Here is a 21,648-nt window from a genome sequence, read left to right as displayed (position 1 = left end):
CCAACTTACATTCCCACCAACAGTGCACAACAGTTCTCTTTACGCCACATCCTTGCCAACACTTGTTATTTCCTGGTTAGATAATACCCATTCTAATAGGCATGAGATGATATCTCATTGTGGTTTTGATTTGCGTTTGCCTGATGGCTAGTGATGCTGAGCATCTTTTCATGTACCTGTTGGCCATCTGTGTGTCTTCTTTGGAAAATGTCTATTCAGATCCTCTGCCCATTTTTAAATTAGATAGCGTGGGTTTTTTTTGCTATTGAGTTGTAATGAATATAAATTTTTATTTATTTGTGACTAATGCCCAAGAGTGTAATTGTTGGGTCTTATCATAGTTGAATGTTTGGTTTAAAAAGAAAAACAGCCAAATTTCTTCCAGAGTGGCTGGTTCATTTTTACATTCCCACCAGCAAGGTATGAGGGATGCATTTTCCAGTTTTTCTGCATCCTTGACAACATTTAGTATGGTAATTCTATTATTATTATTATTATTTTTAGCCATTCTGATATATGTGTTCCGACGTCTGCATATTTGCTATCTGTATATATTCTTCATTAAAATTTCTGTTCATATCTTTTGCCCATTTCCTATTTGGATTGTTTTGCTTTTTCCTATTGAGTTTTGAGCGTTATAATAGATCCTAATGTGACAATGTAATGGTTAATTTTATGTGTCAATTTGGCTGGGCCACCATGCCTGTATATTTGGTCAAACATTCTGGATGTTTCTGTGAGGGTGTTGTTAGATGAGATTAACATTTAAATTGGTAGATTTTGGGTAAAGCAGATTGCCCTCCATAAGGTGGGTGGGCCTCATCCCATCAGTTGAAGACCTTAATAGAACAAAGAATGACTTTGAGCGACAAGAAATTCTGCCAGTAGACTGCCTTCAGACTTGAGCTGCAACTCTTCCCTGAATCTCCTATCCTGCACATTTTGGACTTGCACCTCCACAATCATGTGAGCTAATTCCTTAAAATAAATTTCTGTCTCTCTAAATATATATATGCATCCTATTGGTTCTGTTTCTCTGGAGAACCCTGGCTAATACAGACAGCCAAAGAGGATAGTACTGCTTGTTCCCTCTGATGTTTGGGCTGATGCTTGCTATCATGTCTCCACTGAGACACCATTTTCTATCTCTTCCATCTCCCCCAAGCCCCAGGCAAACTCTGGCCCATTGCTGGCATCTCCACTTGCTTCAAGGGTTGGAGATAACAATGTTATACATATTTTATGTTGTAACCATGTAAGTTTATTATATTTGAAGAAGTTTTCACCTTACAAATATAATATTTATTGTAGAAAAGTTTACAAAATATATATAAGAACCTCCACCCCTCCCATTAAACCCTAAAACTCACAAAAACACACAAAGAATACCCAAGCAAATAAAACACCCCCGTAATCCCACTTCCAGAAAAATAACCATTTAAACTGAGTTACTTCAAGGTAAATATTCCAGTTTCTATTTTTTTCCTGTGAGCTTGTGTATATTTATAATAATATATGTGTATTATAGTATAATATGATACATCGTGTATGCTGGAAATAAGACCACCTTGAATATAAGGTAATTGCCCACTTCCTAATGAATATATCCAAAAACATGATGGGCAACTTAAATATATAAACATGTAAGAACGTAGAGAAACAGTCATGTCTACTTACAATATTTAATATTTAATTTAGTTACCTATACGTAATTTGTCACATTATATAAAATAAACAATTTATAAACATGTTTTGCACTCTTAAGTTTCATGAAACAATTTTATTCCAAATCTCCACATGCATTTTGACATTTGTGCCTTCATCACCTTGACAGCTAGTTTTTGCGTCACCTAGCAGTCTTCCAGAATACATCATCTTCACATCCATCTAAAATATTTAAAATAAAATGTTTTCTCACTGGAAATTTTATCTTAAGTCAAAAGGAACCATTTACATAACATGAGCCCCTGTTTTCTCTCACTCCACTGTAGATGTATACTCAGGGTCTCATGACTTCTACAATGCAGTCAGTTACCATTCTGTCGGTTAAGGAGGTCTTTCATAAAAGGCTTGTTTACAATGGCATTAAATACTATTTAATGTGAGGTCATATAATCAGGAATACTTACCAAATTCATGTTACATTTTTTTTTGCCTATTTTTTGTGTTTGTGTCCCCCAACCACTAGAAGCATCTAAATTTGCACTTTTTACAATAATGTGTCTTTCCCAAGTGGTACTTCAAAATATTGATATGATGGGCAGAGCAGAATACATTGAGAAGTTCTTAAATGGAATCAGTGGACGACTCTCTGAAAGGTAATTTGGGGCAATAACACATCTGGTATTTGGGCGCAAACTGTTTTTTTTTACTCTATGTTTTTTTCAATATGTTTCAAGCATCTTGACATCATAGTAAATACTTTGTATTACAAAAATTTCTAATGACTGAATAATATTCTGTTGTGTAGATTTGGCAAGTTGTATTTAACCAGCCCCTTCTTGTTTGTACTATGTTTCATTTCTGATGCTTCTCTAATGGAAAAACAAGGGAATAAACTCCTTATAACTATACCCTTGGAAATTCCATAGTTTCTTTCCTTAGCATAAATTCCTAGATATGCAAGTGATATACATTTTCTTAAGGTTTTGGTGTATATTTCCAAAATACACACCAGGATGTGTGAATTTATATTTCTTTTCAGCAGGATGTAAAATCTCCATGCCCCTCCAGCCTCACACCAACTGGGCATAATTATTTTTACTATTTCCAAACTTGTAGGATATAAGCAGTATCTCATTTTATTGTTAATTCACATTTAGTTATTGCATTGTTAATTTAGGTATATGTAACGGCATTTTAATCAGAATCTACACCCACCACACACGCGCACACACACACACACACACACACACACACACACCCTTAATTCTGGTCCGTGGTCTTGAACCCAGGCGGTGTATCAGTTATCAGTGTGTTCTGTGGGTTGACCAGATGCTTCTTCTGTCTGCACAGCCTGGGCCAGTCTATTGTGGGTTGGCTCATAGGTTTGTGGTCAGCTGGTGAGTTGTCTGATGGCTGGTTGCTCTAGCACGGCCTCACTCACACGTCTGGTGGTTGGCAGGCCGTTGGTCAGAGTGGGGTGGGGTAGCTGGACGTGGCCACAATCTTTTGTAATCGAGCAGGCTGGCCTGGGCTTCTGTACGTGATGGTGAAAGCAAGGAGGCAGGTCCCACTGTGCGAGCACTTTGCAGTCTTTACTTTTGTCACGTTTGTTATTGTCCCAGTTATCTGTTCCACAGAGTCAGGATGCAGGAGGGACTACCCAAGGGTGTGCATATAGGGAGATGGGAGCAAATTTTGCAACAATCTGCCAGCGGCCTTGTTACAGTTGTTAAATCTACGATATCTGAAGTGAATCTAGGTTCAAATTCTGGCTCTGAAGCTTACAATATGTGTGATCATGGCCAAGTTGCTAAGCTCTCTGAGCCTCACCCTTCTCATCTCTAAAGTAAGCCCAATAGTAGCAGCTACAGTGTAACAGGGAGGATCATATAAAATAACGCATATAAAGTATTCAGCACAGAGCATACCACATAATGATGGCTCAAAAATATTTCAGCTACTGTTATTGAGTCAAATTTTTAGGTTTTGATTTTTATTCTTTGTCATGAATTATTTCCATTCCTTATGGAAACGTGTTCCATAAGGTGTTCCCAGGTGTACCCACCCCTCTGAATGCTGGCCCACGTAGACCTGCCTGAATCCGAGGGTGAACACGGCTGAGACTCCAATGGGTCCATTGCTCTCTGAGGTAAGGACTGAATTACTCATCCTCCATAAGTAGTGATTTTTCTCCCCACTCGCTCACTGCAGGATTTATAATGCAGCAGTATCCATCATCCAACCTAGTTAGCGAACTGTAATGTGCTAACGTCCCCATGAGAAGATTATTCAGATCTCCTTCATTGTAAAAACGACAAAGATAATTCTCCAGCACCACAATCTTTCATTAATATGTTGTAATAGGCAATATGTGTGCAATCTGTTATCATGCATTTAGCCTCCGTTTGAGAGCTTTGTTTGTCAAAACAATAACTTCTCACATGATTTTATAAAAACATCCCAAGTTGCAGCATGCCCCACCAATTTTTCTCTATTAGACAGACTGAGTCACCACTGCAATAGCTTCATGAATGGTCTTCTTTCTTCCACTTTTGCCCTTCGCAGTCCATTCTCTACAACAGCCAGAATGGTCTTCAAAAACACAACTTAGGGGCCGGCCCAGGGGTGCAGCGGTTAAGTGTGCGCGCTCCGCTTCAGCGGCCCGGGGTTCACAGGTTCCGATCCCGGGTGCGCACCGACTCACCGCTTGTCAAGCCATGCTGTGGCGGCATCCCATATAAAGTGGAGGAAGATGGGCACAGATGTTAGCCCAGGGCCAATCTTCCTCGGCAAAAAAGAGGAGGATTGGCATCGGATGTTAGCTCAGGGCTGATCTTCCTCACACACACACACACACAAAAACCCACAACTTAGGTTGCCTGCTGATGAATACACACCTGTTTCCCTAAGCGCCAAAGCTACCCTTCTATGTGCTGCTGATGTGTGAACTCTGTAAGCCACATTTTCCTGATGACTTTCTCGAATGGCTTCCTGCTCCGTTCCATCAAGAGGAGGGAGAGTGGCAGCGGAGGGAGGGAAGAAGCCTGCTCTTTCTTCTTTTCCTGTTTCTGTAGCGTGGTCCTGGGAGAAGCAGCTGGCTCTAGCGGTAGCAACTGTTTTAAGAATCCAGCTTCTTCTCCTGGAATCAGCCTCAGCCCAGAAGTCCAAGACCCCCTAGAGGTACAAGAAGCACTGGGTTGTGCCTCAGCCCAGACACCTGAGCATCAACATCACAAGCTCCTCATCTGTGTGCCTGAAATCACAGCAAGAACTGGTTTCCATCCCCTCCACAGGAGCATGAGCATCAAATCTGTGGGAGACTTTCTTTGAGTTTAGGTTTTCTTAATCCCAAATTTTTTCCAAGGTTTAGAGATTATAGCCATTTCCTTCAGTTATCTTTTTGGGTTATCTTAATGACATCCTTTTGCATGTCTTTTAGCCTTCTAACACCTCTGAAAACAACTCCTTGTTTTCTTCATTCTCTCTGTTTGAAATACCTAAGGTATTCTCCACTTTGCTGCTGAACACTGACTAATGCAGCAAGGGTGCTCGGCACTGTCCTAGGAAAGGAAACAGAGATTAAAAGATGGGATTCTGAGATTGTTCAGGTTATATTCTTGGTCTTTAATGTGTCTCAGAGTTCCCTCCTGCTGCATAATGGGTAATCCCATATTGTGGTGGAATCACAATTATGCACACCTGCATTTGCTTGGGACAAAATGCCTCTTCACACCTGCTGGGACCACCAAGATCCGCAGACTGGGTCAAAGCTCCATTTACCTCTGACCACTCTTATCCTCTAATTTTCCTCTGGGTCACCAGAAATTAAATCAACTTTTTTCAATTATTTAATAATCCCTAAAAACCCAAGTGTTTCTTTTTCCCAGTATGCATTTACCCTAGTAACCAGAGGTAGGTTTATTTGGGGAAGACTTAAAGAAAGACTTAGACTATATATTCATGATGTTGTTGCAGGATTCCAAAATTAAACTGAAGACTAAGTGATTGCCTGATAAATGGGAATTGGGCCCATGTTCATGTCATAGGGGTCTAAACAGCTCTGAAGACCATCCATATGTAATTTCCATAGTTTCTGACTAATTATATAGACATACTTGGCAACTAACAGAATCCTCCCGTTGGCCCCAGCCCATGGGGTGATGATGACTAGACAGGAAAACTAGACGGAAGCTGACTGAGGTTCTTTCTACCAGAACAGTAAACCAGGAAGTACTGTGTCCTTGGAGAATCACAGAGATTCGTGCCACCTCTGAAGATTTCAAAGATGCGGGGATGGACTCGCTGCATTTAACTTGCTTGTTCGGCTGGTGCAGCAGGTTAAGTATTGGAGAACAAATACTGACAATCATGAGCTTAACGAGCTGATTATTTCCCGTGCAGTTGCTTCTCCATATATGATCATGTCACTGAAGAAAATCAGCACAGCTCCTGGTACCTAGTATGGAGTTATTGATCAGGCAAATGCCATTGTTTGTATGACTCTGCGAGAACTATCAGTTTTCTTCCACTCAGCAGAGAACGTGCGCCTTCACATTTTGCTGAGGACAGTACAAGCTCTTCTGTTCTATGTCACAATCTAGACTAGCGGTCAACAAACTTTTTCTGAAAAGATCAGATTGTAAGTATTTTAGGCTTGCCGTCCGTGTAATCTCTGCCTCAACGAGTCAACTCAGCTGGTAGAGCTCTAAAGCAGCCGGAGACAATGAACAGGTTTGGCTGCATCCTGATAAAACTTTGTTTACAAAAATAGGCAGTCAGACCGCCTGATAATTTGCTGACTCCTGATCTGGACCGTAGAAGTTTGATCATCCTAATACCCTGCAGGACACCACTCTGATCCAACACATTGAAAATCTCAAATTGATTGGACCTGATAGGCAGTAATTAGGACATGTTCTAAAGGGCTCAAGGAGCGTTTTGTTTACAAGGATGGGAGATAAATCTGCAAAATCTTAGGGGCTTGTTGGTTGATCAAGTATATGAGGCTCTAATGGCTGGGATCGTGTTGGAATATCCCCTCCAGATGATATTTTGATGCACTTTATATGAATTTTTGATAACAACATATACCACGTCTGAGTGCTAGTTGATAATCAATAAAGGCTGCCAGTTTTTAATAAGGTCCAGAATAAGAAATTACTCTGTATGTATCTGGCAAACTCAATAGGAGAAATAGTACTGATCTCTAAGATTTGGAAACAAAGCCTGTGCTCTATTTGTGTTTGAAAACAATGTTTATTCTCGAGTCATTGGTAGAGGGATTCTAATAATTTCCACTAGGTCAATCTTGATAATTGTATTTTAAATATATCTTTGATATCAAAACTGAATACAGTCTCCTTGGCTTATCACTTAATGAAAGATGCATATATGTGGCAAAATCCTTTAGACACCAGATTTTTTTTTTAAATAAGTCCATTTATAACCATCAGGTTTATTGCCATTAATAAATACTTCTTTGTACCACACATGAGAATGCTCTGTTGCATTTTTTAAATTTTGTGCTGCTTTGTATTGTGTGTTTCTTTAGCTCTGGTAACGAATAATTTGGTGTCTTTGGGCCAATAAGTTTCTAAACTTTAATTTAATTTTTGTGAAATTAGGTCTTTATTCTAGTTCTCAAATTATATTTGTGTGTTCTTTTCATTTTAATCCATTTGAGAAATACTTTTAAAATGTTGAGTTTTAGGTATTAAAGTATCGAGGTCTATAGAGAAAAGATGTGTTTACCACTAGCATCTATGAAAAATTGAATCAAGTCTTAAAATCTTATTAAAAATCTCATCTTGGCTGCAACATAGTAGTCATATCATCACATATTTCACATCCATGATACATTAATAGGAAAAAAACTTTTACACCTACCAAACAATACCAAGTGAAGTATAGATGGATAGATATAGATATAGACATAGATATCGATATAGACCTCATTCAGTTAGATTAGGTTTTCCTCAATTACGTCTCTTACTATTTCTGGTATGGTTTTCAGACCTATTGCCAGAAATAGAGGATGTTTATTTCCAGTTTCCATTTTGTCCTGTGTTAATGCTAGAAAAGAATGCATTAGGGAATACTTTTTCAATACTTTCCTCTTTTTTCTGCACAATGCTTACTTTTTCATACTATTTCTTGATGGTGAAATGTAACAATATGTATTAGGTTTCTCTACCTGTAATTTAATATAATGTTATGCTATGTTAATCAAAAAGGATCTAATGCATTAAATTATGTACTTTATATCTAACTGTTTAGTATATTACCCAAGAAAGGATAATGACTCATCTGCATACTTTGCACATACTTGGATATTCTGATAACTGCGTATACTCATTATGTGTACAAGAGAATTAGTCAGCAATAGAAAGGAACAGAACAGTATAAAGGATTACAACATGGATTGATTGCAAAAGGATGGTGCTAAGTGGAAGATGGCAGACACATACTGTCTGATTCCATTTACAACATTCTGGAAAAGGCAAAACTACAAGGAGAGTAATCAGATTCATAGTTGCAAAGGCCTAGGGGTGCAGAGAGGGGATGAGGTACGAGGGAGCATAGGAGAACTTATCCGAGGGACAGAAATAGTCTACTTCTTGGTTGAAGTGGTAGTTATGCCTCTGTACACAGACATCAAAACTCCTCTAAGTACAAACCTAAACAAAATATGTAAATAATACCTGCAAGAACCTAACTTATAAGAAAAGTGGAAGGAAATAGAAGCAAAAAACTAAAATCTTGCCTTGTAATCTCCATCTTCCATAAGTATTTCATCTATACCAAAAATAAATGAGATCTAATTACTAAATTCTTTGGAGGGTCATGTTATTATTTTTTTATTCACTGCAGCAAGAAATTATTTGTAATTTGTTGGGCTTCAATAATATTAAGTGAATGCTAGAGGTTAGCACACTGGCTACTGGCTTTAAAAGAGTTTTTATTTTAACATTTATAGATCCAAATATAATCTCACTACCTACCTACCTGAATCCTTATCTCCAGTCTACATTGGTGTGCTCATAATGTACTGAACCATAGTCTTATTTCTATGTCCCTATCAATCCACAATTCTGAAACTCCTTCATTAGAAATAAAAATAAAAACAGAAAACATTTAAGAGCTATACCTAATTTTTGCCTGTATTAGTCTTCAGTGCTCAGGGAAGTGAAGTATCAAGAGTCAAGATAAATTAAAAATATACATCCTTAAGAAACATAATCTCACAGGCAGACTCAGAACCCATGGCACGAGGCCAGGTTTCCAGAGAGAGATGGACACAGCACCATACAGATGGGAAAGAAGGAACAATTTCTGCCAAACTCACTGGCTAAAGGTCAAGAAATTATAAAACGAACGTGGCATGATAAATTTGATGGGGAAAATGGAGGGCAGGCACAAGTAAAATGAGCTGGTTGCTCACATGAAAGAGGAAAGACGATCAGAGAGAGAAGTGAAAATGCCAGAATGCAAATGACATTTTATGTACTTTTTGTTCTGTATTTTTATTTCCTGTTCAGATGGGAAGAAACGGGAAAATAAAGAGCAGTTAGGAAGCGAGTCGTTTCCGCGGGCCTTCCCGGGAAGGCTGGCAGGCGGTCACGGATAAAGCTATTAGCTACATTGTACATTAATCTTCTAATTAAGATCTTGATGCCCAGAAGGAACAGCCAGAAATGTGGGGCTTTCCAGCAGAGAAGCGGCAACCCCAGGTGGATAGGTGCATTAAGCCTTTTAAGCCTCTCACAGCCCAAACAGCTTAATGCCGTGTATGTCCAAGGCCGCTCTGCTCGCTGTGGTATACGCTGCTGGAATCCAGGCCACGGTCTTTCCCAGGGGCCCTGACTGTGGAGACACAGAGACAGGATATTTCTAAAAGTCTTAGAGGAACCCACAGAGCTTTGGGAAAAGTGATGCCACTTAATTCTGAATGTGAAGGTGAAATTTTATATTTTCGTATTTAGCAAGAATGAGTTGTCATAGTCTCTTTGGATTGGATCTGAGAATTCATTTTTTTAAACCTCTTATTTCACAGGTGAGAATACTGAGGTTAATTGTTTTGCCTAAAGTCCTACAGATTTAATGATGGAATTGAGGGTATCCCTAATTCCCAGAAAAATTATCTTTTCTCTACACAATTGCTAAATAGTGTTATACTTCGGAATACGAAGTAAACAATGCTTGAGTAATTAACGCCTCAGGCCGAGCTCTCCTAACTTTGGTTAACTCTGCCTTGGGGAATCAGTCAGCACCTCCTGGGCATTCAAGCAAGTACCGTCACAGGACAAGAAGAAAAGAAGGGATTTTAGCCCAAACAAGCCCAATGTGAGCAACAAATTAACCATAATAGAGTACTGGGCATCATCCATGGCTCGTCTACCTCCAGTTGCATGTAAGAAGCCTCTTCCTTTCCCCCCTAGCAGAAAGGATTCTTCTTTCTGGAGTCCTTCCATGTCTAAAAGGAAAGTGTCCTCTGGAAGTAGATCAGGACTACCAGAAGCTCCTCAAAGTCAACCAGCAGTATTCCTTTACTGTTTAGGTTAGGAATATTTTTCCTGAGTGCTGGATATCTGTCACGTGCTGCTCCAGTGGCCAGCCCCATGCTTCTCCATCCTGCTCTGTGTCCCAAGGGTGTCTGCCCAGACTCTGGCTTCTGGTGAGTTCCGAGGAGCTCCTGCAGACAGTGAAGGCAGGGAGGAAAATGCAATTGGTGTGCTGATTTCTCCTGGCTCCCCTCCCAAGGGCTGGCTTTTACCCTTGAGCAAAGGTCAAAGAATTCTAGGGTAAAAAATAATGGAAGTATATAACTAAGGAATTGGCCCATAGGAAGAGTAGGAGAAATATTTCTCAAGGACATTGGGAAGCCACTGGTTTTTATGAAATGGCACCAGAAAGAAGAGTTCCCCAAAACCTGGAAACATAACAGCCCTGCAAATTCATCTCCTGCCATGCTTTATGGAACACGTTAAGTGACCGTGTGCAAAGACAAGTATGATACAGCCCGGCTAAATGGACACTAGAGAGCAGAGTGACCATAGTGTTGAAAATTAGAGAACTATGTACACATCAGCTCCTTAGAAAAAGTCAGTCAAAGAAACTAAATGTTAACCAATTAGGGAAAAAAAAAAGTAAAACTTGTCCTCATTTTTTTTTTCCCTCCAGACATCTAGGTACTGATATGTACCTTCCTCAAATCACAGCTCACAAAAGAACCGACTGAGCAGCCCCAGAGGAAAATCGCAGTGGAATAGCAAATCGGGCAGGCAGATTCATTTCTTCTGCCGTTTGACAGCGTTTATGGGGAGAGAGGGGCAGAGGGCCAGCATATTTCCAGCCTCGGTCAGAAGGCTGGCTGGTGCTCCCAGACATCGAGGGAAGGTCGGCAGCTCGCCTGGTAGGCTGGCTGTAATTAGTCAGAGTCATTTAAGAACAGAGCTGCACACTCTTCCCCACTCTGGCACTGTCTGAAGAGCATTTCTCCGTTTCTTTCCAAAGGAAGGTTAAGCTTTTTGCCGGGCAAGAGAGAAAAAGTCTCAATAAAAACCAAGAGTTGGCCGATTTATGTAGGGAGAAGGGTGCATGGTCAGCGAGTGACTTTCTGGGTTCCTAAAACACTGTCAGCAACTACCAGAGCATTACAGGGATCCAACAGGCTTCCAAGCTGTGTGTTTTACTTTTCAGAAATCCAGGACAAGCCCTGAGCCTTTCCATGTGATTCAGATTTCGACCTTGTCATTTTCTGACCTAAATTTTCTCTTCTTTTTTTTTTTGTGAAGAAGATCAACCCTGAGCTAACATCCATGCCAATCCTCCTCTTTTTGCTGAGGAAGAGCGGCCCTGAGCTGACATCTATTGCCAATCCTCCTCCTTATTTTTTTTTTTTCCCTTTTTCTTCCCAAAGCCCCAGTAGATAGTTGTATGTCATAGTTGCACATCTTTCTAGTTGCTGTATGTGGGACGCCGCCTCAGCATGGCCGGACAAGCGGTGCATCGGTGCACGCCCGGGATGCAAACCTGGCCTGCCAGTAGCGGAGCTCGCGCACTTAACAGCTAAGCCATAGGGCCGGCCCCTAAATTTTCTCTTTTTACATCTTGATGCACTGAATTTACTCTGTTTTGATCTTTGTTACCACTTGGTTAAACAGTTCAATGTTTAAACAAATTTACATTTTCTATATAGGAAAATAGGAGAAATGCCCATACATTAATAAATTTGATGAATATTCTAATAAGGAAAAATGTGGATGTTAACTAGCAACATGTCCGCTTATGTAGGAGGTATTCTGCTATCACAATATTCTAGAACTATGCACGAGTGGCTCTTCTACCAGCAGACAGGGTCCCCTGGTCCTCCTGCATTACACACTTCCCTGTCTCCTCAGCCAACTGGTGTTGAGGTGGAAGTAGTTTTATTCTTTGAATGTTAACAGAATTTAGAGAATGTAAGAGGGAGTCATCTCCGAAGAAGATGCCAGAGAGAGTGATATTCTAAGCAATGTAATGCCAGCCATTGTGTCACTGATGTCAGAGAAGGGATGATGAGCAATATATATATCCAAGGATCCGATAAGATCCTAGGGATCTGAGTACCAGCTAATCCTAATATGCCACTAACCTCTTAGGTAAATTTTCCCTGAGTCTAAAAATTTGTGGATGAAACTGTCTCAGTCCAGAACATTTCACAGATTGAAACATGTAGATAGATGTAATGAGGTTATCTTGCTGACATTTCTGGTAGCAATATGTTAGCATTCAATATAGCATTTCACATAATCTCCTTTTAGCAAAGGAGGTTAATTCATTTGTATCCTCGTCATGGTGATCATATGGTCTATTTTCTACTTGTCCCAGGATATCAAGGTGGATAATTCAGAATCAGACTGTCTGGATTTGATCCTCATTCTGCTATTTGGCCATTTGCACAATTTTTCTAATCCCTCTGAGTGCCACTTACATAGGGAAAAATAAATGAGATATTCTAGGAAAAAACCTAGTTTTACAGTTTTATTGGGTCAACAAATTCTCTAAGGGCCATGTGCTTAGACTGCTACACAAATTTTAGGGTTTGGGGAGTGATTAATCATTCAACTAAACTTTGAAGCTATTTACTAAACATAGGAAGAGTATACTATACATCTCTTACATTGAAATAAATTATAAAATTAATTTTAATGGAATGATTTTAATATTTTAAGTGGAAATCAGTGGGTTATAGATCTTACAGAAAGTTAAGGAAGAAGAATAGGAATTAGTATAATTGATAAAAGCCCACCTAGGTCATCACAAGCATTGTTATAAATTAATCTTAACAATAAACTTTGACTTCACAATATCTTATAAATGATTTAAAGTTCTGCTCAACATTCATGGCTTAAAAATAAATATCTGACTTTAAATAACATTACCCAGAAGGCAGACAATTTAAAATAGTTTTTAAAAATTGCAAAATGGAAATATATTGTGTAATGATTGCAGAAGGAATAAGAAAGGCGTGGTATCCTTTGCTTTAAAAGGATTAGAGGCGATGCCATATTCAGTGCAAACAACTGTGCCTGCAACCTTCCGGCAATTTGGTGTCATTGTTGGACCTGAACTACTCCATGGTTCTAATGTATTTCTGTGGGTGAATGCTGAGATGGTTGAGGCGTGCAATCACGTTTAGGGTTCTGGTAACCTAAAGGAGGGTAAGGATAAGGATCCAACCCAGAGGATGCTGTGATACCGAAAATGTGTCGCTATTTGGGATTTACCTAGTTATATGTGGCCACCTCAATGAGTCCTGAAGAGATCACTGAAAGTTTAATTCATAGGTCTTAATGTTTACTTGAGGGAGATCCTTGTCATTCAATGCGTCTGCCAGGAAGGAAAATCAGTGTTGATGACTTCTGAATAGATTTATTTAGAGTGTAGATAAAGAACCATGTTGTGTGGAAGACTGCTGGCCCAGCTCTTCTAGTCTTGAGGAATGTCCCCTAACTTCTCTGGGCTTTGATTTCTTCGTAGCTACAGTGAGCTGATGTCTAAAGTTTCTTTTAGCTCTAAAATTCAATACTATGATTTTTAATTGTTCCATTAAAATATACCACAGATATATAAAGTACATAAGTGCTCTAATATTAAATGTACAACTCCTTGAATTTTTATCTGTATATGACCACCATTTAGATCAAAATGTAGACCCCTCAGGAAATGTTCCTCATGTCCCTTCCTAATCCTCTCAGGCCCTCCACAAGATAACTACAGTGCTGACTTCCATAACCTTGGTTAGTTTAGTCTGTTCTTTTCACCAGAGATGTGGAATATGATGCCAAAATTATTTCATAATTAAGACTAAATCATCACTTAGTAAAATGTGTGCTTCATACAGGTCCTTATTCATATTAAATAAATTATCAAAACATTATTGAATTAATAACTTTTTATTTCAAATGTTAGATATTAGCAAAGTTATTAATGGTGATGGCATACATTTCTTTTGTGGTGATCACAAACAACAGGATACTGAGTCACATTGATTTCTTTAAGTGTGGTCAAAATTACAAAATTAACCTTTAGTGATCCCTTTTAGACAGAGAAAATTAGCCATTTCCTTTTTATAAATAATTAAAATTGAAACGAAAAAGGCACTATTATTTATGTAACATCTCAATTACTTAATATTTGTTTTATGTTTTGATTCCAACCCCACACCATTTTTAAACCACTCTAAGCTGTCCATGTTTCCATGACTTTAAAATCAGAACATTAAATATATATCTTCCTTTATCTTGAAGCACAACCCATGTACATGAATTAAACGGCACTTAAACTGAGATGGGACTCCTGGGTGTTTTCAGGGGCATTTGTTCTGTGCAACCCTGCACATCACTGCATCTTCCACAGCTTCTGCGTTCCCCCCAGCAGAGGGCAGCTCCCCTCTCTGTCCTACTGCCTACATTGTACTTCCGAGGACATTACAGACGAGGCAGAAAGGGGGGCTAACGAGAACCAGCTCAGCATACTGCAATACAGCACTTTCAAGTAAACAGGACAATGATATTTTGTCATCATCATACCACTACTTGCAAGTGAATCAAAAGTCAGGTATTCAAATAACTGTTCTGTAGTTATCCCTCAGGAGGACAATGACTTATTTGTCTGAAGATTCAGGTCACAGAATTAGTACTTGTTCAGTTTTTTGGAAGGATTAGGAATTGTGTGATGTGTATGTGTGAGTAACATCTAGTACCTCAGTAATATTTGTGGTATTAGATCTGATGCTTCAACTTACAATTCAAGGTCCTTCTTCAACTGTCCCATTCTACCCCTTCATCTCATTGTTTTAAATTTTGTTTTCTTTTTGGGGTCTGCACTGACCCCACGTGTAGGACACAACTCGCTTATTTCTACTTTTATGTCTTTCATAAGGATCATCTGCATCAGTAATTTCACTTCCAACCTAAGCGGGTTTAGAGACTTGTACCTGTGTGAGCAGGGTCCTCCTTGTGTGAGGTGTGGTACCGGCTACGGCAGATCTGACAAAAGACAAGGGAGCCCCTTCTAGGATGGAAATGATGGGTTACCAACTACTCCTTACTCCAACTGCCAAGGTGAGAATTTTTGATTTGTGTAAAGGCCACATTCTTTTTACTCGTTCAAACATAAGTCATTTAAATCACCTGAGCACGCTTGAAGTAGGATCTGTGGTTTTAAACCATGACCTTCACTAATGTGAGAGTTTAGCAAATTGGACATATTTTTTTGTCCTCTTTGAATGTGAAATATGATTTCGTACAAGGAGAAATAATTGGCATAAAGCTAGGAATGCTGGTCTGAGAGCTACCGGACAGTATCTGAATGGACAAGTCTTGATGGCCAGGGATGCCTTGCCGAAGTGGATGTGATGTTTTCATAATGTATAATGCGTATATTATATAATACTAAAGCTGATATAATGACTTTATTACGTGGGTCAGGAACTTCTGGAAAATGTACATACAAGGATCCTGGATGAAACGTAGAGTAGACGGCATTGGACAACTGTTTACCATTCAAGACTTGCTTCAAAAAATTCTCCTCCACACCCTCATCTGTGTGGACACTCATCCTAGACTGTTTCCCCACAGAACTTGCCCAATCCTACCAAGTCCCACATTGAAATTTCCACTTTAAATCAAACTCCACAAACCCCCAAAATATCATGCCTTTCTTTGCTCTCCCCTTTCCAAGACACTAAGACTGTAGTAAAGTAGTGAGTGATCTCCCCCAACTTAACTTTGCTTAGCAACATCATATTTTTGGTAGTATTTTCAGGGAATGAGCATTCAACTTGTATATTTCAGATATTTACAACATAATAAAATTACAGATAATACTGTGATGCACATCTTTATGTAATCTTGCATATATCCATTCCCAATCGAAGTGAAAAAAAGTGATGCTCTGACTTTTTGTTTCAGTTCTCATACTACAAACAGGTGTCCTTTTTGTGGTATGTTTAGTGATGTTTTCCTCAGTTTTGTGCCTTTTCTGGGTGATTTCGCTGTTTCAAATGACCCCAAGCCTAGTGCTGAAGTGCTGTCTGATGTTGCTAAGTGTAAGAAGGCTGTGATGTGCCTTACAGAGAAAATCCATGTTCAATAAGCTTTGTTCTGGTGAGTTGTAATGCTGTTGGCTGTGAGTTCAATGTTAATGAATCAACAACACATGTTAAATAAGGTGACTTTAAACAGAAACACACATAAAAATGTCATGTTTGATCGTTTGATGAAAATGTTGTGACCAGAGGCTCACAGGAACCCAACCCTGTATTTCCCCTGGGAGCAGCAGTTCACATTCAGTAATGCACTGTTGGTGGCAACTTTACAGACCATAACTACCACCGATTCATATATGTTATTTTCCCTCCATGATAAAATCTTAGAAGTAGTTTTATTTTTATATCAAAGAACAGGTACCTCTTTAAGGGTTTTGAAATATAGCAAATTTGTCCTCCAGAAAGATTGGAAACATCCACACTCCCGTGAAGGCTGTGAGTTTGCGTTTTCCTCCATCTGCTTCCCAATGTTACCACCATTGCTCCATATCCTGCTGATATGCTGTCTAAAGGAGCTATTCTGTTTAATATGCATTTGGTCACTTTTAAAATAAATCTAGGAAACTGAAAATAGTATATTCAGAAACCTTAACTCCACCAATAAAAAAGTAGTAATAGCCAAGTAAAAACAGATTGTTAAATTCTGCTTTCCACTACGATTTAACTCCTTACATGCAAAATGCACATTATATAGGAACGTACAAATGACACAAGGAGCCATCTTAGTACGTTAAAAACATTACTTGCCCTTTAAATTTTATATCTAGAAATTGTTTGTAATTCTTTCCATGTCAACTCAAATATGCTAATTATGAAAATATAGTTCATGTTACACAGTTAAAACCCAACTTCAAAATAGTTAATGAAAAACAATTATTTCAAAACGGAATGTCTCTTTATTGGGCATTAAAACACCTGTCAGTATTTTAACTATGGTATTCATAAAGGCTCCAACAGCTTACAAATTAATGATGGCTAACGTCATTTCCAAGATTGTAGTTATATAGTAGCCAGAATGTTTTGTAGCAGATCTGTGGCTTTACATAGCAAATCTGTGACTTCTTGTAGAAGAGTCAGTGGGCTTCTGTAACAATATCTCTTTCTTTCCCAATTTGTTATCTACTTGGGAAAAAAAAGTCTCCAAAATTATATTGTAAGGCAAAAGTGAAATACTGCCTTTTGTGAGAGAAACAGAATGGTGGTTAATAATTTCACAATGTCCCCTGCACAGGTTAAAAAAAAAGTCTGTGTGGGCACTAATTGGGTCTGTCCAAAGCTGTAGCTGAAAACAAATGTCCAAACAGGATACTTTCAATTCAGTTTCTACTTGCTCTTAATGTCCTAGAGATGAAAGTGGGCGGAGTAGGAGAAGCAGATGGATTGTGTGACTGTAAAACTGCTCAGTAACACTTTGTCAGAGACAAGAACCCACATCTTTCACAGATGAACCGCCTTGACCACCTGGAAAATTGAGTAAATGTTCTGTGAATCATTTTGATCAGTGAGTAAGGGCAAAATTGAATGGAAAGGCTTTTTTTTTTTTTACAGAACAAAATAAAAAGAAAATTTTGAAAGATGGAGTATGCCAAATTTTGTAGAAAGCAGCTTCCTACGATGCTGAAATGACAACATGAAATACAAAGGATAAAGTAAGCTGCATGCAACTTTTTCAGTTAATTGCCAAGCGTAACAGATAAATTATATCCTGAAGGAAATAATACAAAGAGTTTGATGTCTCTTTGAAATTGTATTACAGTTCCGTGGAAAAACAGTCCTTGTCTACATGCTGTGTTTTCCTGCAGTTGTTCTGTGTTTTAGCTAATTGGCCACTGGATGTCACTACTTCACATTAACCTGTAATAGACTTAAGTTACAGAGAATGTTTAAATAATTTTTGGATTTATGAACTCTCTGAAATGTCACCTTCCAGAAGGAAATTTTTGAAACTAATTCAAATTAAGATTATTTGGCTATTCCTAAGAAAATTTAAAGAAAGAGTGGAAACAATAATTGAGATAATTTAAGCCTGAAAAAAATAAAAAACAAAAAGAGGTTTAAAGAGGATTTGGATTACTGCTCATTTGTTTCAACATTGCCTTGTGTATTGACATAATGAGAAGTTTTTAAGTTCGTTTTTCTGTAGTCTAGTAAGATATATGTGTGACTTACCCTTCAGAGTTGGTAGGTATTTTTGCATCATGAGCATGACTCAATAATAGAGTTGCAAGAGCTATTGAAGATGTTCAAAACTCTCCTCTTTGATTCTCGTAAATGGCAATGATGCAGTACAGAGAAGAAAAATCACTTAACTAAGGCCAGATAGCTAGTTAGTGTCAGAACGGAGACTGAACCCCACATAGAACCAAGAACTTGACTCAAAATGTTCATCCCATTCTCCCTAGCGGTCCACTATGTCGTATTTTGCTTAAACATGAAAATGGACGAGGACTTCGTATTGTTGCTCCCCCAGCTCAGGGGTTTTCAAAGGTTAATGCTCATCAAATAACTTAGGATGCTGGTTTAAAGTGAAGACCTCCAGAGTCAATTAGTGATGCTGATTCAGATCCTGAGGAAGAGCCTGAGGATTTATATTTTAAGTGAACATCCCAATTTATTCTGATGCTGGTGGCCTAAAATAATCACTTTGAAGAACAGTACTTTACAACACATAAGAGATGAAATTCATTTGCATATGATGCTTCCTTGGGCATAACTGGGCCTGTGGGCACGTCCATCATTTTAGAACACCAGAATGCAAGTGAAAGTGATATTTATGATTGTGATAGCCTTGAATCTTCAGAAGTACATGCATGTGAAAATAATTTCAAAATCCTAGACTGTAACAATTATTAAAGCTATATATATATATTGTGTGTGTGTGAGGAAAATTCGCCCTGAGCTAACATCTGTTGTCAATCCTCCTCTTTTTGCTGAGGGTGATTGGCTCTGGGCTAACTTCCATGTCCATCTTTCTCTACTTGATACGTGGGACGCCTGCCACAACACGGCTTGATTAGTGGTGCATAGGTCCGTGCCCAGGATCCGAACCTGCAAACCCCCACACCTGCCACCGAAGAGGAGTGCGTGAACTTAACCACTATGCCACTGGGCCAGCCCCAAAGCTATATTTTTAATAAAGTAGGGTTTATTGAGGTAAATTTTATGTAAAGTGAAATTTGCCTTTTATAGTTGTAAATCTTGATGAGTTTTAACAAACATAAACAGTCATGTAACTAGCAATGCACAATCACCCTCAAACCTTCTCTTGAGTTTGGAGACAATCCTCTCCCTTTATCCACAGCCTGTGGCAATCCCTGATCTGATTTCTGCCCTTGTAGTTTTGTCTATCCTTTTGTGTCTGGCTTCTTTCACTTAGGATAATGTAGATTCATCCATGCTGTTGCATATATCAGTAGTTTTTTTTTTATTGCGGAGTTTTGTTTCATTGTATGAATGCATCATAATTCATCCATTTGCCAGTAGATGGATGTTTGGGTTGGAAAAAGGTGCATTAAACAAAACTGCTCTAAACAGGAATTGACAGGTCTTTGTATGGACACCTGTTGTTGTTTCTTTCAGATAAATTTTTAGGAATGGGATTGTTGGGTCTTATGGTAAATGATGTTTATGTTTATAAGAAACTGACAAACTTCTCCAAAGTAGCTAAACCATTTTCCATTCACACTTTCAATGTGTGCGAGTTTCGATTGTTCCATATCCTTCCAGCATGTGATATATATATATATTTTTTAAATACTCTTGAGACTGTGTGTGCGTTGAATTCTCATTGTGCTCTTATGTCACATTTCCCTAATTTCTAATAATGTTGAACATCTTCAGTGAAGTGCCCGTTCGAATACTTTGTGCATGTTGTGTTGGGTTATTGCTGCCTTCGTTTTCTTATCCTCCTCGTCTGTCATTTTCTTCTCTTTTGCGTTTAAAGAGTTTGTTATATATTCTGGGAACTATTTCTACAACATATATGTGTTTGTATTTTCATATATGTGGAGTATTTTCTCCAGTCTGTGTTTCACCTTTTCACTTTCTTAATAGCGGTTTTTGAACGGAGTTTTCAATTTTGACAAAGTTTAGTTTATGATGTTTTCTTATTTCATGGTTTGTGTTTTTCTGTGTTAGCTAATTAACTTTGCTTGATCCAGAAACACAAATATTTTTCCCTATTTTTCTTCTAGCAGTTTTATTTTTTCCAGTTTTTCATTTCATTAAATATGGTTAATGTTAATTTTCCATAAATTGCAAGGTAAGGTAGAGATTCATTTTTTTTCCCAATTGTTTAAGCATCATTTCACGAGAAAACTATCCTTTCTCCACTGAATTCCTCTAGCATCTTGGTCAAAAATTGATTGCTCGTGTAGGTGTTCTGTATTCCTAGACTCTATTCTGTTGCTTGATTTGTCTATTCTAATGCTAATATCACACTGTTATAATCACTGTAGTTTTACTATATGCCTATAATTAGGTGTGTGTTCTTATTGTTTGTTCTTATTTTTCAAAATAGTTTTGCCATTGTAGTTTCTTTGTCTTTTTTGTATAAATTTTAACATCAGCTTGTCATTTTCACTCAAAAATTTTACTTGGGATTGGAATTGTCTCTATGGGAAGAATTGATGTATAGCAAGATTTAATCTTTCAACTTGTGAATATATCTCTGTATTTATTTAGGCTTGCTTTATTTATAGTCTCTCAACAAAGCTTTGTAGTTCTCATCATACAAGTTTTGAAGGGTATTTTATTACATATATCCTAAGTATTTCTTTTTGTGATGCTAACATATTTATTTTCTAATTTTAATTTCTAACTGTTCATTGCAATTGTACAAAAATATAATTGATTTTTCTATACTGACTTTGATCACTGACAATCACTTACTAGTTCTAGTAGCTTTTAAAATAGATTATAATTATGTCCACTGTGAATAAATTCAGTTTTATTTCTTTCTTTCCAATCCATATGCCTTTATTTTCTATTCTTGGGTTATTTCCCTGGATACAACTTCCAATACAATGTTTAATAGACGTGGTAAAAAGAGGGTGTACTTTTCTTGTTTCTGGTCCTAAGGAGTGGACGTAGTATCTCAGGAGTAAGCATTGTGTGAATGTCACTCATCATTCACGCACTTTATGAAGTTGAGGAAGGGAGGACGTCACTGTTTATTCCTCGTTTGCAGCTCCTTTTGGTCAGCAATGAATGTTGGATTTTGTCAAATGTTTATATGCGTCCATAGAGAATAACATGGTATTTTTTTTCTTCTTTAGTTTGTTAATGTGGTAAATTACATCAAATGATTTTCTAATGTTAAACCAAATTTGTATTCCTGGGATAAATGCCACTTGGTCGAGATGTGGTACTGTTGTATAGATGGTTAGATT

The sequence above is a fragment of the Diceros bicornis genome, chromosome 29 (genome assembly GCF_020826845.1).
Source record: "Diceros bicornis minor isolate mBicDic1 chromosome 29, mDicBic1.mat.cur, whole genome shotgun sequence".
NCBI classification, from domain to species: domain Eukaryota; kingdom Metazoa; phylum Chordata; class Mammalia; order Perissodactyla; family Rhinocerotidae; genus Diceros; species Diceros bicornis.
This window is presented reverse-complemented; position numbering follows the sequence as displayed.